This window comes from Hippocampus bargibanti, linkage group LG03 (assembly GCF_051943395.1).
Source record: "Hippocampus bargibanti isolate YZ-2025 linkage group LG03, ASM5194339v1, whole genome shotgun sequence".
NCBI classification, from domain to species: Eukaryota; Metazoa; Chordata; class Actinopteri; order Syngnathiformes; family Syngnathidae; genus Hippocampus; species Hippocampus bargibanti.
Window position 1 is genome coordinate 24,147,930 of NC_142736.1, and position 18,605 is coordinate 24,166,534.

Consider the following 18,605-nt stretch of genomic DNA (forward strand, 5'->3'; position numbering starts at 1 on the left):
TCATTCCCAGTCACTGAACCAAGAAGCCAGTAAAAGAAGCTCAGTCACCCACTAAGGAAGTCAGTCAGCCATCAGTAAGCCTGTCAGTCACTTATGTGGTCTGTTAGTCAAGCGACCCGGGAGCCAATCGGTCAGTTAACCAATATGACAGCAGGGCTACCAATTAGTGAAAAACTTTGGGGCTGGCAAGTGGCAATGTGACGGTTTCATGCGGACAGCCTTCCGTGTTTAATGATTTAAACCGCAAGCTCCTCACAACATGCTGTTTGAGACACGAATAGATCATTGGCGCACCGCACTGGTTCACTCTCATTATTAAGGTTGGAAAGCAGGACCAAGTCAACTCAGTGAAGCGCAACCACAGATTGTCATGGCCGAACAACCCCAATTTGAATCAGCGCCAAATTGTGCACATACCCACCACTTACATGTCTGACTGTTTTCATTAAGGCGGATGCATAGCTCGCTCAGACACTGAGGGAAATGGTCGAAAGTGGCTGACAAAGTGCAAGGGAGTCGGAATTTAGAACATTATCCATAGGCAACTTTGTTTCCAGTTAACAGAAGCACACACACAAACACCGAGACACAGTATACATTATGAAATAACTCCACAGTACTATAGTCACTTCAAGTCATAGCGTGAGGGAGAAAAATGGAGCGTCCAAGATTTGTGGTTCGTTCATTTGGTCCGACAGCTTGTTGACAGTGTTGTCTTAATTGTGATGCCGTCAATTATTCATTCGGCAGAATGCAGTTTGGTCCACAAGGCCTATTGAATTATAGACAAGTGAACATAACGGCTCCACCAGCACAAAGTCTGGTGAAACCGTGCGGGCTGTGAGTTGGTTTTGTCTCAGTTTAGGCTTACAGTGGTGGGAGAGGCGTCAGGGTGTGCACTACATCGCCCTGCAATGTTGGGGCGGACGAGATGGGATTTGCGGGGGGGTTCTAGCAGAGGGGTGATGAGGAAGCGCTAAATCATGGATAGCTTCAGATGCTGTCACTGGCCTTGAAGAGGACATTTATTATGCAGGCTGTCAAAAATGTCAATGCATTAAAAAACGAAAACCACTCTTGCAACTTTTGTCGCTGGTTTGAACTAGAAGCGTGATTCATTTCAAATTACTTAAGAAAGTGATTAAAGACAAAATGAACCATTTGTCAAACAGCGATGTTTTGACTGAGATGTTCAGATTTGTTACAAAGTGCTTATGAAATCATAGGATGAACAGTTAAAGGGTAGGTACAAACATGTTTTATAAAATTTAAGACATTAAATATTTGTCGGTGATCCTCATTTGTACATATTTAACTCATTTACTGCTAGACGTGCAAAAATGTGTCCACTCCAGTGTTTTTGTCATTTTCACTCGAATTCCAGGAGGCACAGAATATTGAGTTTTGGGACTACATAAACATTAAATACAGCGTAAGAAACCTTAGACTCTCTCTTTTCTCTTGCGTTATCGGCACCCAAACAAGAAAAAAACAAAACTCGAACAAATTCGGGAATGGCGCTCTGTCATATTCTCAATTCCCCAATAAATTCATGAATGGCAGTTGTTTTTTCTTAAAGATTTTTTATTGCATTACGTTTTAATGTGCATACAACCTCTTTGCGACAATTTTTATGCTATATTTTTTTGTCATTTCAAACCCTGTTTCAGAGGCAATATGAACCCAATGACACATTGTTGCTACGAATTTAAATGCTTTTAAAATGACAATATCAGCTGGTGGAATTCTGTGGAAATATACTTTGACGAGGCTTCTTTGACACTTTCTGTGTGCTTTTGGGAGTGTGCGCTCCCCTCTGTCTCTTTTGCCCCTTGGTTACTGACATACTACATTCACTTGCGCTGCTCATGTGAACTGCATGTCGGCTGCCCTCTGGCTCTCATAAAATTTTTAATAAAAAGGTAAAGGGAAAAAAAGTCTATTCATTGTGATGATGACATCAGAAGTTGAAAAGTTTATTTTTAACGCAAAAAAAATAACACAGTGACACAGAGCAGGCAGGCTGTTTCACGCTTGGCTATCATTTTGCTGTGAGGCACAGCAAAGTTTCGGGGACTAAATGTAATTTGGAATGATGGATGGTCTGACTGGATCTTTAAATTTGTTTGAGCACTAAGTGTAATATGTTGGAAAAGAGCCAAACCTGAAATCTCCTCTGAGGAGATCGGGGTGTGGCTAGAAATGTTTCATTGGGTTGGCCAGGGTGACACAACATCTCACTGAGGGATGACCATGTGCGGTTTGTCACTTGCATGCTTGTCAATGGCTCTCTAATACATTACCCTATGTAGAGTCAATATTGCATGAAATAAAAATAACACATCTACAGAAGCTTCTACAATATACTCATAATACAAGCAGGATTTAGTCTGTCTTTTGCCATTGCTTTGCACACTCTCATAGTTTACCTCTACCTCATGCATCCCTGACCACCACGTAGCTCCCCCATTGTGGGGAGGTAATGTCCACCTTGAAAAATATTATTATTCAAGTGTTGTTTAAAGCTAAAACTTTCCCACACAAGGAAAGCATTGATCCATGATGCAGTACTTCTCCGACCTTGGGAATTATTTTTTTTTTGTTCTAATTTTAGCCAATTGCAATTATAGATATTGAGCAGCAGGAAAGCGCTGGAGTGTGAGTTGTGATAGTGACTCCCCGGGGCTGCTGCTGAAATATTGGAACCTGATTGCCCATGAACTTCTTTCATCAGACATACAAATTAGAAACACTTTGTTTGCGCGGCACCTTATAGTGCGATGTGTCTTGTCGGGTGAAGAGGGAAAAAAAGGAACAAGAAAAGTTAATCTAGATAATCATACGGTGGAGAGTCACTAGGGAGCTCCAAGACCTGCATAGAAAATTGGTACGGTTTGTGCAATTGAAGTGAGGAACCACATTAAGAGCAGTTAATCTACAGTTGGAGAGCAGCGAACTGTAGGGATCTAATCTTCCACACACTCACACACACATATGCAGTGACACAATATAAATACACACTAACTTAAGTGGGCAGTGTGCTTTATGTGAGGGGGCAATCCATTGACACTGGATATCTACGTAATTCTATTTGCAGCCAAACTGCTCACACACGGGAATAGCTGTTTAGAATTGTGGGAATATAGCAGCAAAACAAAGAAGGGGGTGTCGGATCCAGTGTGGGCATCCATACAGCAAGCTTGAAAACTATAGAGTTTCTGCGCATGTGTTGAGGTGTGTGAGTAAATGCAGACCTATAGAGTCTTGCCTTTTTGTAATATCCCTTTGTATGTGGTGCTTTCCTGCATACATGTTAAGTTTCAGAAATCATAAATTGGTAGATTTAAGTACTCTGACTCTGCAGTGCGTGTTAAAATGATGTGAGCGTTACAAAAGTGTGAATTAGAAGTAAATAAAACACAAAAATGCTTTTAATGTTTATATATACATTCAATTAGTATAAACATGTATTTTGTTTTTTTCATTTTCTTTTGTTTCACCTTACAAATGAACTGTCTGTATTGCGTCAATAGATTGTTTTCGTTTGTCGATCGACTATTAACTAATTCCACTAGTTGCGCAGTTTTGTTGTGTTTCACAACATTGTTTTTTTCCCCACCATGGATGACAGAAATATGCACGCAACATATTGAACAAAATGTAAATGATACTCCATGATCGCTTGCAACCAAACTACAATTTACATTCATATCTTTGTTTCTTTGCAGGACGCTTTGGACTCTCGCTGCTTCTCGAACATTAGAGATCACGTGCACTGAGAGACGAGCTATTGTCGGTTATAATTTTTCAAGCGCCGGCACAAAATGACGGCGATTGAGGCTATTCATAGTTTGGTAACTTTCCAAATTGGGGCGGAAGGTATTGTTCCAAAACGGTGAAAAATGAGAGCGGCATGAAAAAATGTCAATTATTTTGGAAACCCGGAGATTTGGCTCTCGAATCGTGGGGCATGACTATTATAATCAAAATCGGGAGTCTCCCAAAAAAATCATCAGACTTAACTTGTGTGTGTTGGAGTTGTTGCCAAAGATGGTGCAATCACATTGTGATTGTGAGGACTCCACCACTCTTTGCCCGCTTGGAGGCAGACAATAGCACTCCAGCACAGAAGACCCCACCACCTCCCGGCGACCAGGTGCTGACACTCTCCCAGGCGATCCGTCAGAGGGACCAACGCACGCAAGGCCCCGGGTCCCGACAGCATTCCTGGCCGTGTCCTGAGAGACTGCGCGGAGGAGCTCACAGATGTCTTCACGGACATCTTCAACACCTCTCTGAGCCAGGCTGTTGTGCCCACATGCCTCAAATCCACCACCATCATCCCAGTCCCAAAGAAGTCGTCCCCCACCTGCCACAACGACCTCCGCCCAGTCGCACTCACTCCCATCCTCATGAAGTGCTTCAAGCGGCTAGTTATGAACCACAACAAGGCTGCCCTCCCCCCCAACCATGACCCTTTCCAGTTTGCATATCGGCCCAATGGCTCGACCGATGATGCCATCTCCACTGCTCTCCGCACAGCACTCACCCACCTGGAGACCAGAGACTCTTACGTCAGAATGCTGTTCATCGACTTCAGCTCAGCATTCAACACCATCATCCCCCAACAGCTCACCGACAAACTGAGCAAACTGGGGATCAGCACCTCCCTGTGCAACTGGCTGCTGGACTTCCTGACGGGGAGACCACAGGCAGTCAGAGTTGGAAACAACACCTTCTCTTCACTCTGCTCACACATGACTGCTCACCATCATCACCCAGCTCCACCCTCTTCATAAAGTTTGTGGATGAGCCTCATCAACAACGATGAGGAGACAGCCTACAGGGATGAGGTCAGCCGCCTGGCCTTGACTTTGACTTTGATTGTTGAGAATATTAATGATTTAATATGTGATAATTTCACATTGCGGGAGTATCATATTGGCACATACGGGTCATTTTATGGTTTGTGTCATTTGTTTGCTTCATCAGCTGATATTGTCTCCTTTTTATAAGACAAGCCCAATTATTATTTCGAGATAACTCCACAGGTATTGTCCATAAATGATTGATTAGCTGCCTCCACATCGCAAAGCTGTTTCCATTGGCAGTACAATTTTGGGCCCAAAGATAAACTTGGATGGACTCCAGGTCAAAATAGAACACGCTGCAAAAAGTAAATGGATAGTGGACACATCTGGCTTGCAAAGTTAGCGGAAACTACTACTTGGAAGTGGTTTGTTGGCTGAGCAATACATCGGCAGCCTAATTGATGTGAAAAGTGACCATTTGCTACTTTCTGACGAAAAAAACTGCCTTATTTTAACAATGCTGTTTCCAAAGTAACAACTATTTTTCTCACAACAGGTATTTTCACTGAAACTTTGAAGTCCCTGGATAGGGAAAATACATGCATTTTAAATTTGAAACCTAAGAGAGAAAAAGTGAGAAGATAGACCTGCCAAAGTTGAATCATTTTAGAAAAAAAGCGCTGAATTAAATGGTGAAAAACTTTGTGCCCTGTGGGGGTGTCGGACAAATTTACTGGAACCATCATTCGATCAACCATGAAATGCCAACAAATTACCTGGCCCTGTGCACCCGGCTTTCCAGAAGACATTTTTCCCCTTGCTCCTCTACCTTCTGTGACTTTCAAATGATCACAGTGGACAACAAGGCACTGTAAAGTAGCCACACCATTGCAAAAAGAAAAGGATCGCAGTTGTGTGGTACAAAAACATTTTAACGTCCATTTGATATGTTTGAAACAGTCTAAGTTGACTGCAACACCTGAAAGCTAACTGCAAGCACATATAACAACGCCCTCACACGAACAAGCACACACATATACACACACGCACACACACACACACACACACACACACACACGCACAGCCCATCTGTCCAACAGCACTGAAGTCAAGGATGCTTGTTGACAAGTCGATTTATGCAGCTGTCGTCAGTGTCTATCTCTCACTCTCTGAGCCATCAGGAGTAATGACTTGTGGTCCAGGTGCCCAGTAAGTTTTTTTTTTTTCCACAGTACGTCCGTCAATCAAATGCATGCGATCAAGAAGAAGAAGAAACAAACAGATCAAGAACACGCCTGGCCAAGTAAGGACAGAAAAACAGATGTTTAGTTTTTTTGTGTGTGTGTGTGTGTGTGCTTGTGTGCATGTGTGTGTGTGCATGCATGCGTGAGCGTGTGCGTGTGCGTGCGTGCGTGTGTGTCTTCAAGTGCACCAGGAGTTGAGTTGTGATGCAGTGCATTTAAGTTGGCCTCTCGATTAACTAGACAATGATTTGTGTCATTAGCGCCATATGTTACGAAATGTACCCAAATGTTTGTGGTTTATAAGGAGAATCGTGTGCGGTTAAAATTTTAAATAAATAACTACAATTAAAGACCTTTTAAAAATATTTTGACATGAAAGGCCTTTTTATGTGGGCATTTTATTCATGCGTCATTTAATACATAACACTCCTCACACAGTAGCATACATGCTAAAGAAAAATAGCATTTTTCAATTGATCACAGGGTGCATGCAGACACACATCACCGTCATTATTCTCAGCAAGCATTTCTATACAAATAAAAAATAGGCCTCCATTCAAGAAAATATATGAGTTGCAGTTGTATTAAGTTCTTCCTGTCTACTTGATATCTAATTTAAAACAGATTCTTTTCTTACAGACAGTGTATTGTAGGTGTTCAAATACCTGACATGTCACCAGCTGAAAAAAGGCGCGTCACAACAACATCCGTGACACTCTAACGAAGTATACGCCGAAACATGTCAGGTATTTGAACATCTATAATACACTGTCTGTAAGAAAAGAATGGTGGTGGCTGGAGACCAGTTCAGGTGTGTCCTTCCGACTACCTAAATACAACTGCGAGGCCCCAACACCTCCATGACCCTTGTGAGAATAAGCAGATCATAAAATGGATGGCTTTTCTGATCTAAGTATGAAATGATTTTATGTCATTAAAAAGAAAGGCCAAACATACATTACGCAAAAGTGCCAAGTTTAGATTTACTAAAGTAGTCGTTCACATTTTTTCTCAAAGCATTGTCAATCAACGATTTTTCAAAGCATGACATGGCTTTTAACAGCATGATGACGATTGTAGGAGAAGAAAAAGGAGAAATGAAGCCCGAATGGACACAAAACTCTCTCAGTAGATTACAATATTAGCATATCTGAAGATAACAAGCGGCAAACACAGAAGCAGCATTTCCATCCAAAAGGAAGGACTCTTGTCCTTTTTTGCATAAACATGTCGTTAAATTGAATTTAAGATTGAGGTGGCAGACAGTGCCACTTCAAATTGGTCCTACCTTTTTTCTGCATGCTACGTAATGTGCTCCTGTGACAAATTATGTGCAAGCGTAACATCCATTTAATTCTTTAGTTAAGTGACTGATCATCTGAGAGGGAATATAAATGTGTTGACCTTCTTTGGTCATGCCAATATCCTCCTGCATTGGCTAAAACCAATTGTTTATTGAAATGGAAAGAGAATCCCAATCTTCAGTCAGATGGAGAATTGTGAGCGTAAAAAGAATGTGTCCTTGCGAGCAAAGCTGATATTAGTGATGACTAAATCATTTTTATCCTTTCTGTAAGTCATATCTGTTCCACAATTTACAGTGTTCAATCAGCCCACGATGCAAGTTTTTGGAATGTGAGATGAAACCCTGGAGAAAGCCCACGCACGCCTGTTAGTAATATGTCATCTGTAATTCCATTTACCAATATATCAAGTCTTGAAAATTGAATAACAAATATCCTCCAAACTTTTACGTTAATTATTTTGATGATCTCTCGGTTCACTCGAGATTGTTAACTCTGTATTTTTATTTTTTCTGAGCTCCTGCCACCTCGTGTGAATCCCTCATTTCAGTTTTACATAACCACATCACTCTTGCTTCATCATATTTTCCTAACTACGCAGTCATTTAAATACAGTAAAGTCTCGTTATATCGATATTCAAGGGAGTCCGAAAAAATATCGATATAACCGGGACTATCGATATATCCGACCCTGTTTGCATGTAATTTTCTCCGTGTGTGCATAGAAATAGTATCGATATAACCGGGACTATCGATATATCCGATATCGATATAACGAGACTTTACTGTACTACGATTACGTTCATAAAGTATCGATAATCTTGATAATAAAAAGGGCAAAGTGCTATACTGCCATATGAATCAAATCATGTAGAGCACTCAAAGAACAATGATTGTTTGATCCATCCATCCATCCATCCATCCATGCACCCAATTTTGTATTTGTTTATCAGCAAATTTCCCCAATTGTCGGAGGAATAAAGGTTTTCTGATTCTGATTTTGATCCTCACAGGGGTTGTGGGGCATGCTGGAGCCTATCTTAGCCTTCTTGAGGCAGTAAGTGAGGTACCCCCTGAACCAGGGAGGCATGGGGCAGAACATTGCAAACCTCACACAGAAAGGACCTGGAATCGAACCCATGAACTCAGTACTCTGAGGTCAACATGCTCAGCTAACTGTTCCATAGCGATTTCTGGTGCAATTTTCCCCTCAGCAGTCAAGAAGCATTATATAAATATGTTGTTCTCTGTTTTTCTTTTCCTCAAATAACCACAGCATGTTGTCCGATAGAGCAAAAACGAAATCTCACAAATAGACACTTTCTTTTTTACATATAAAAACGATTATACGACGTATAAAAATAACAAGTGACTGCAATAAACTGAGACTGCATTACATAATGTCCCACGTTTATCTAAAAAAATAAACTAGGTGAATAATTAACACTCATTGGCAAGACCCCATCCAACCTTCACTCTCTCCTCACGACATATACCACCACTTCTCTGATCTGCCAAAAGTGTTATTTTTCAAGCTTTTCGCTAGCAAAATCTGTGCCATTTTTGGTCAATCGTTTCAATTTTAAATAAAGGTTAAATACATTGAAAGAAGACAGGCCACACCGCCTGCCCCACATGGCATCTGTAGAATTAACTAACAGCCGTTGATCTTTACTGGGTCGTAAATGTCTGTGTAAGCTCTCAGTCGTACAGGAGTAGTCCATCGATGAAAAGGTTTCTACAGCCGTCATCTGTATAAGGGAACGGTGGTAATCTTTTATTGAGACAACAAAATAAGAGTTACATTGCTATTGATATTATTTGAATGAAAATATGATGACACTGTCATTTGAGTACATATAAGACGTGATGACATTTAGGACCCAGCGATGAAAAGGTTTATTCAGTAGTATATATATATATATATATATATATATATATATATATATATATATATATATATATATATATATATATATATATATATATTTCCCTACTGTCCAGACGTGGCGGTGCCGGGCTCTGCTATGATAGGTCCCTGCTCTCAGGTTGGGGGGAGCAGAGGACTACTCCATGCAGCTCCACTGATTGTTCCTATTGTCTGACTAACGACTGGCCTGATTGCCCCACTTCCACCGGTATCACCTCATCAGTATTACTAATCCTATGTTGCCTAAGCAGGCTATTGTATGAACGATCCAAATTGAACCTCACCCCACCATATCGGCTTATTTCATTTATATATATATATACAGTGAGACCTCAACTTACAAACATTTTGTCTTACAAACGTCAAATTCATGAAAATTAAACCTTATAATAAGCACTATTTTCATAATACACACCCACCACGGCTGGCGGAGTGATCTTCGGCGGAAGCACACAACCGAACAGCACCAGAGGTTAAGTTACCAACAGTCCTTATGGAAGGTGACTCTCCTTCCATAAGCCACCAACGACCATCAAAAAGGTAAATAAAACTTTATTTTACAGCACAGTTTATTTCTTTAATTACAGTCGTCATGTAATGCGTCGGTCGCTCTTTCCAAACAGCAATTCCCTTTGACCTTCGACCTCCAACGCCAAGTGACTTTATGATACAATGCAGTGTATTTCTTTCATTACAATACAATAGCACATTTATTATACATAGAATAAGGTATGTTGTGTGTAGTTTTAAGGCTTATTTAGTTGAAAAGTATATTTTATGGAAACACGGGAATGGATTATTCCCATTTTAATGGTTTCCGATGGGAATTATTTTTTTGAGATACACACTTTTCGCCTTACCCTGTCTGGGAACCAATTAAGTTTGTAAGTTGAGGTCTCATTGTATATATATATATATATATAGGGCCTAAACTACCAGTAAGACTTTGGTTTGCTGACAAAGTTTCTTAGATAAGAAGCGAAACGTCCGACACCTTCAAAGAAGTACAGATGACGGCTGAATAAACCTTTTCATCGCTGGGTCCTAAATGTCATCACATCTTATATGTACTCAAATGACAGTGTCATCATATTTTCATTCAAATAATAAATATCAATAGCAATGTAACTCTTATTTTGTTGTCTCAATAAAAGATTACCACCGTTCCCTTTTATGTTGGCATGAAAATATTTTCATCACAACAAGATTCTTGGACTGATAGACTACAACAAGCACAAGATGAGCTCAATGGGCCTTTCTCTCTGTGTTGAAATGAAAAGTTCAAAAGAGTGCTCGCAGCATGATTAACCACAGTACCTGATTTTTTTCCTCCCAGCTGTGTCCCAGCAGCTGTGTGTATTGTTGTTCGTTAAAAGGTCAGTGTTCTAAAATGCACTGACCAAGAAGGACGTGTTTTATCCTTGAGAGAAGTGTTGCAGAATTTATGAACATCAGCATGTCAAGTTGGTTAAAGTCACACACTCAGGTAATCTATTTTGGTATTTTCGTATTCCTTCTCCTCCTTCGAGCTACCTCTTTGCTATTGCTTCCTGAAGCGACATGTCTCTGATGCATATTATTCTGTTACTATGGTTACTAACCTACAGTTGAAATCCTGCTCTCTGATCTTTGTGTCAGTGGGTGCACATTTGTTACTGACAGGGTGACGAAAATAAAAACAGACATCCATAATTAGACGTTATGAAACCGATTGACAGAAACGGACACTAAATAATAGCAGCATGTGCTATGGCACATGCTGCTATTATTTAGTGCTGATGATGGATGGAAGTCGTCGTGGAATGGACTCGGGGAAATCATGCTTTGATGAAGAAAGTGAACAACAGCTACATCTACAAAACTAACAGTGGCATGAACATTTGTGATAGCTAATCACTAGACAACTAATTTACTTTTTTCTCAATGGATTTACAGTCTGTTCCAATTTTTAAGGACCAATGAATTATCAGATTTTCTGACATTGTGACTAGAGCTCTCTCATTTTTTAAACCAAATCGGTTTTAACCCCCGATAAAGTATTGTTCACAGTAACGCAAGACAAATTGGACCTTTCGTACAGACTTGGAATTTGCTCATATTAATTCGCTCACACTGAATCGTGAAACCAAGACTCAAATATTTTAATGGTTTTTTTCACATTGTGTCAAAAGGCTTTGCTGGGCTGGAAGCACAAATATTCACATTACAACATGCTAAAAGAATGATACCGATGAACCGATTGTAGGTGTTCATGGCAAGCTTGGTGTTAAGTACGCCAAAACCAGACAGCTAAACACATTGTTAACTTGCTCTTAGGTCACTAATTATCACCTCAATGTTAGCAACTAAGCTACTCATCTGACAGGTATCGCGGTAAAGTACAGGACATCCAACTTGTTTGTTTGTTGATTTTGACCAGTCAAGTATGTACCAGTCAGTCAGCAGGTATGGGCTCCAACTCACTCATGGTAAACATGATAACCCTTAGAAAATGGATGCATAGTTACATTTTTCAAGGGCACTGAAGGATCGTTACACGAATGACAACCTTTCATTTCTCTGCTTTCTAAAATGTTTTCAAGGCAGGGATAAGCAGCAAGCCTGGCATAAAGTGTTGAGCCACCTGACAATTTTATGATTCAATGCTTGTTTCAAGGACACTTTAACAGCATTCCACTCATACAAAAGCCATTTCCTGAGTGAGGCTCAGGATGAACCTGTCAGGGTTGGTGGTTAGAAGAATGTGATACTCCTGAAAACAGTTGAGTGACTATACAGTACATTCAGTTGTAGCAATCTGATGACCAGGCCGGTATGAAATAGCTGAACAGAATGTGTGAATTGAAACGTCTCAGGATTCAGTATTTTTTTTATTCAAATTCATTTACTGTATTTGTTACCAAGGGTAAGCACCCACATCTGACTTCTTGAGATTACAAACAGCGAATAACCAGCGTGACATCATATTTGATGTTATTGGCACATCCTGTTGTGACTGTACTTTCTTCTTTTCATTTGACAGTTTTATGTTTAAGTTTTAATGTTTGTCAAGTCATGCCTTAAACAGATGGCCGCATCTTGTTTGTTTTTTAATAGTCAACCATGTTTCAGTGACTTAGCCTCGAGCAAATGAAGACATGGATGCCATAAGAAAAATGAATTTGATTTCTTATAACTGTCTCTTGAGGAAATCACACTGTTGTCTCTCGTTGGAATTGACTTACTTGTAACCTCACATCAAATAAAATGTTTGCTTTTACGACATACAAGTGTTCACTTCCAATTGTGCTGCTCATTCTGGTGTGCATGCTTAAGCCACTTGGGGGCAATAAAAACCAACATTTGGATGTATTGGATGATGGCCTCAGGTCCACTTTTGGCTTCGATGCATTTCAGAGGATAAAGAATACATGTCTGTGAATATTGTTTTATTATCCGTGGACATGTATTGTAGCACCACTTGTGTTGAGAGATTCACTGGTTAAAGTGTAACATCCCCACCCCATCGATGATATTTGTAAGCCATTAAGCCTATGAAGTTTCCCTTCTTATGTTAGCATTCAGGGAGGGGAGCCTGCAGAGTTGCTTTAAATAGACAATGTGCAATTCTATTGGTTTCCTTTTTCATATCTAGTCAGAAAATGTTGATCAGAGTTAGGCATTTTTTTAATCATGTTGTGCGATTTTGTTTTTGCAACTCAGAAGTCAATCGTAAAAAAGGGCATCAAGGGCTGTCGAGGCTGCGTTAACAACCGATATGCTAATTATTACCATGGAAACATTATCACAGCAGGAAGCGTGAAGGCAATGACTAATGGCCCACTCATCTGATCTCATTCAATTTCACCCTTTTTCGCCATTTTTCCTCTGTCCCTGCCATGTTTTCTCCTCTCCCTTCTGCAATCGCACTCTTCTCTACACTTCGCTGTCCTTCCAGCTGTCACACACTTGTGCCTCCTCTCTCCGTTCTTCACCCTTCCATAGTCAGCGTCCTTCCAGCGTTCCTCTCCTTCTCTGAGCTTTTACAAGAAATACAAACAAGGCTGAAAAGCCAAGGGAGTTAACAACGAGCCGAGCGTGTTTCAAGTAACGATAGCACATAATACAAATGGTTAATAATGTATTCATTCAATCTCTAAGCAACCACCAGTGTCTCCGGTGCCTTCACGTTCACTTCTTTTGCAGATGCACGTATTCAGACAGGTCTTCGTCAAGATGAAGTGACACGAAAGGCTCTTTAAAGTATTAATAAAAACCCACAAGCACCTGCCTGCTTGTTAGCATTCGTCCACCCCCAACGTTTTTTTCCTCTCTCCAGTGATGCGAATCATAGCTTTTATTTATTCTTTCTTTCTTTAGTTTTGACAACTGTCATCACAGGGGCTAGAAGACAAAAACGAAATTACGAGGGTGCCAAACACACAGACCAGAGACACATCCCTCTTTATCCTAAAACAATGTGGAAGGGAACAAACTTTGATGATGAAAGCCCACGGTGCTCAATGAAAGCTTTAAAGATCTCTGCCAGTGACTTTGTTATTAACCGGCTTGACAATGTCAGATAATCCTAATTGGGAAAATCATACCACCACAATTTCTACTTATTCCTCTTCATGTGTTTGAAGATTGATAACGAGTGCATTTGTTATTTTAATCAAACTGAATACTGTGTAGTATCTAATATTTTAGATTAGATAAGACTTTATTAGTCTCACACTGGAGAAATGTACACTTCACATCAGCAAAGTGATGAAATTAAGAGGGATGGAAAAGAAGAAGTAGAAAAACAAAATACAGGAGCTACTGTCAAGGTAGCCACTCTCACGGCGGCATCTAGAAATCAAACAATTTGGAGTGTTCAATCTGCCTGCATGTTTGCGGATTGTGGGAGGAAACCGGAGATCCCGGGAAAAAAACGCAAACGGGCCCAGAAATGTTTAAAAAACAGTAATTTGGACCGGATTATAATGCACACTGTCACGCGATGATGTTGCAGACCGTGCCTTGCAGGAATCACATTGCACCGGATCTTTTCACATTGTCATTGTCTAGCCACTTCGAATGCGACATATTTGTTCCTTCTTGTTTTTCTTCTTTGATTTGTCACAGATGCGGCGGACCACACTAAAAGGTAAAACATTAAAAAATGACATTCTCAGGAAACATGCCTCGTTTTTATCAACTTGAAAATAAATAAGTAAATATAAATAAAATAAAATGTAACAAAAAAAGCTGACTTTCATTTGATTGAAGATGAGAAGCCTGAAACTTTAACAAGACCACACTCACGCAAGCCAACCACCATATGTCTCCAGAGCCAAACTACATTAGATGTGATCATTCCAACATAATTAACTCAAAATGTGTGGCAGGCGACAGTGTGTCGTTTCTGTGAAGCCATCACTGATTAGCGGTAAAGAAAATCAGTGGAAAATCACAAGGGGGAAACACTGACAAACGTATGGCATTCGAAAGCGGCAACATGAAGCTTCTTGGCTCACAATTGGTGCGTTGACATACAATTTTGAAAAATGTTCAAAGTTTGAAGGTAACAGAAAAGAAACACAGAATAAATGAATTGAAACTCTGAAGTGAGCTCATATCAATTTAATATTGCGGAGGCTTATACTGTATAAAATTCAAAATGAGTTCATATTCTTGCAAAACGGAACAACAAACACATGGAAGAGGTTTTGAAGAATACTAATGCTTCATCTTCACTAGAAATGAACTGTGTTGAGCTTGATTGTTTCGCATCTTATGGTCAGGATCTGTTTAAAAAAACTGCATTCTTCTCTTCTGACAGAATCATTAATGACCACAGCAATTTCAAAGAGAGGTCATTCAAACCAGTGAAGTGCATTGTCAAGGAACATGTTTGCGTCTCGACTTGGATTGAAGATAAATTGGCATTCAAGTGGTGGATATCATATAGAAATCAATAACAAGCTTGGTCCGGGGGTGCGGCAGGGGTTGGCTCAAGAAGGAGGCTGATCTTATTGCATTAACGACAAACTAGCTGGATCATCAAATAATCCCACATGCAACTGCCACTTACATGAGATTATTGGATATATGTAATGGCTTTCATCCTTCTCATGTTCAATTTATATGTAGGCCACGTTCGCAACAAAGCGCCTGCCTAAGCCTTATCTTTCCATGCTAAATGTTTACTTTTGTTTGATCTCTGACAGACCAAAAAAAATAAATAAAAAAAGAGGTGTCATCCCACTTAATCCAAATATATTTGCAAATGATCATCTTGGACTCAACTTCTCAGATGCGAAGAAGTTAAAAGCGCTGTTGATTGTTCTGCCTTTCAGCTGCGGACAGATGGTCTCGTTCAGCTCTGTTATCCAGCAGATGTTGAAAGCTGTGCAATGCCGAGTGCCAATGCGACCCAGCTTTTGATCCACACATGGCCCATCACTGTCGCCGGCAATGCCAAGAGGGTCGCCTGCTGCATCGGGTGTGATTTCCTTAATGCCACAATAATTGTGGTATGGCCACATAAAGGTGGAGGGGATTAAATGACAATGCGTAGCAATGCAATATTTCATCAACGAAGCAAATACTGTGGGATCAATTATACAATTTTCAACACCAGTTATCCTGAATTTCATATCCCTGCAGACTACACCCGGAACTGGTCGCCAGTGTGTCATAGAGCATATATAGAGAACCATTGACACGGCATTGCGAAATGTTGAACACAAACCTTTCCATGAAATAGAAATAAACTGCTCAATGGCTAAATAGCTGCAAAGATAACTTTTTAACTAATTGGCAGATGTGCAAAAATGTGGATTCCAGGACCGACAGAATATTGAGTTTTAGAACTACATAAACATTCAATGCAGTGTGAAAAACGTACACTCTCTTCTTTCAGCAGTAAAAAACAGTTAATTCCTAAATTCTATGGTTATGGAGTAATATTCCTTTCATAACTTTGCTGCTGTGAAATGTAAATTTCTCCATCGCAAGACTAATAAAGGCAAATCCAATCCAATCCAATATGAGGTGCAAGTGGGGGCGGCTGTACAAAAGGCAAATGCTGCCCCATCGTGGAAGGGAAGAGAACTATGCCAGAGGTCCGACTAGCGCTTTATCGGCACCCCACGCAAGAAAAACCAAACCGAACAAATTCGGGAATAGCGCTGCACGTCATATTTTCAATTCCCGAATAAATTAAGGAATCACAGTGAATGAATTAATATCATACAACTAATTGAACTCTGTTAAAATATGAGAACAATAGTTTGTATATGCTTATATAATTGCAAAGATGTAATGCAAAGGTGTATCCTATTGCACATCTGTAAAAGTCGCATATCTTTTGTTGTCATATGAGAATATGAAGTGAGATTTTGTATTATTTCATTTTTGTCTCAATTGCTGCAGTTTGGAAGTTGGGAGGGGACAACGAAAAACTCTCAGTATGAATATGACGCGACCAAAGCAAAAAAAGCAACTTCTGAGAAGAACCCATCGGCTTTGTATTGTCCTTCCATGAAAACTTGTGTTAAACGGCGTACATTAACATACATTCTGAGTTGCTATGAAACATTATTTTCACCTCAAAAGCTTTTTATTTTGGAAGGTTTGCTTATTTTGATCGCCAATGGGCATGACACCAGGCGAACGTACCCCCTACGGGCTGCTGCTTCTCCATCAGTCAATCCGTGTTAAGGTGCTTTCGAGCTGAGAACCATCGGCATGTTCATTGCCTCCCCCATCTGTTGCTAATTTCGCACTTCAGCAAGTGCTGGAACAATGAGCTCCTCTTTTTCTTTTCTTGTTTTGCTTATTTGGTAAAATCTAATACCACATCGAGCAAGGAGCCTCCCTGATTTTCTCTGACTTCTTACCACTGCTTTATTGAAAATAATGCAGATGATTGATGCACAAAAAAATAAAATAAAATAAACTCCAAACTAGTACGTCATGGGTTGTGTGTGTATAAAGACACAAAAACAAGCAGGCAGACACACAAACGGGCACAAGCGCACACATACGCACACACACACACACACGCACACACTCTTTCTTTGCCCTTGGCTACATTGCGATAATAAAAGCGAAGGAATACCTGAGAGTTTTCAGCCCCTCTATTTCTCTTTGCCCCCTTTGGCCTGTCATTATATTACACACGCTCACACACACCCACAAGAGTCCACTCACCGCGACAAAAAACAGAACACACAACCACACACACATCGGTATATCAACTAGTGAGTGAATTACAGTTTGACTGATCGTGCTCCGGAGGGCAAAGCAATGATAACTCACCTGTACTGTATGTATGTGTGTATGCTTGTGGGCGTGTGCGTGTGTGTTTGTATGACTGCTCTCGCGAGGACCACTAACATTTTATACCATATGTAGTGAGGACATTTTTTACAAGTGAGGTCCTTTTGGCCGGTCCTCACAACTTTTTCATTCTACGGTTTCTCGAGGGTCTATATATGCATGCATCTGTTAAAGTTTCAGAAAGGTCCTCACAAATTCACCCAAAATGATTTTTTTGGTGCGTATTTTCATTTCACTTGGATACACACTTTTTACTCGCTGTGTGTTTATGTGTGTGTGTGCGTGTTTAATGAGAGGAAAAAGTTCATACCACAAAAAGTAAAACAATATTTTAACCAAATTCAATACAGGGGTGAGGACTTTGAATGTACCCATTCAGAAACCCCACTCCTGCTGTTATTTCAGTTTCAAGTCCACTTTTTATTTCTTTGTTTTTAATGAAGTTGAAATGGGAAATGGGGTGACATTTAGTGTTCAAATGTAACACTAGTTATTCTCTAAACCTATCAGCAACGGCGGTCCTCACTCCTTTATCTGGACTTATCGCGACCTCACAAAACCATTGAAACAAGAATGTATGTGTTTGTGTGTGTGTGTGCGCATGTGTGTGTGTGTGTGTGTGTGTGTGTGTGTGTGTGTGTGTGTGTGTGTGTGTGTGTGTGTGTGTGTGTGTGTGTGTGTGTGTGTGTGTTGGGGGGTCCATAAAGGTACAAGGTTGCAAGTTTTACTTACATGCAGTGTGTGTGCGTACGTGCACATTGCTCAGGGTTACTCCACATAACCAAGCATGCATCTTTTCCTGGAAAACTTTGAAGTGATCATGACAACATAAATCATTATACATTTTCTTCTGCGGGTATATTGAGAGTTCTTTTATTTCAGTCAGTTTGTGTGTGTGTGTGCGTGCGCGTGTGTGTGTGCGTGTGTGTGTGTGTGTGTGTGTGTGTGTGTGTGCGTGTGCGTGCATGTGCGTGTGCGTGTGTGTGTCTGTGTGCGTGCGTATATA

At 40.3% G+C, this 18,605-nt stretch overlaps 2 protein-coding genes across 2 annotated transcripts in view; one reads left to right on the top strand and one right to left on the bottom strand.

The window, feature by feature from the left end:
* Window positions 1–18,605, bottom strand: part of csmd1a (CUB and Sushi multiple domains 1a) — a 379,749-nt gene that overhangs the window by 306,695 nt on the left and 54,449 nt on the right. The window lies entirely within an intron of this gene.
* Window positions 10,636–18,605, top strand: part of chs1 (chitin synthase 1) — a 110,723-nt gene continuing 102,753 nt past the window's right edge. The window contains exon 1 of the mRNA XM_088992701.1: window positions 10,636–10,775. The gene's annotated coding sequence lies outside the window, so the exon portion shown is untranslated. The remainder of the gene's footprint in view (window positions 10,776–18,605) is intronic.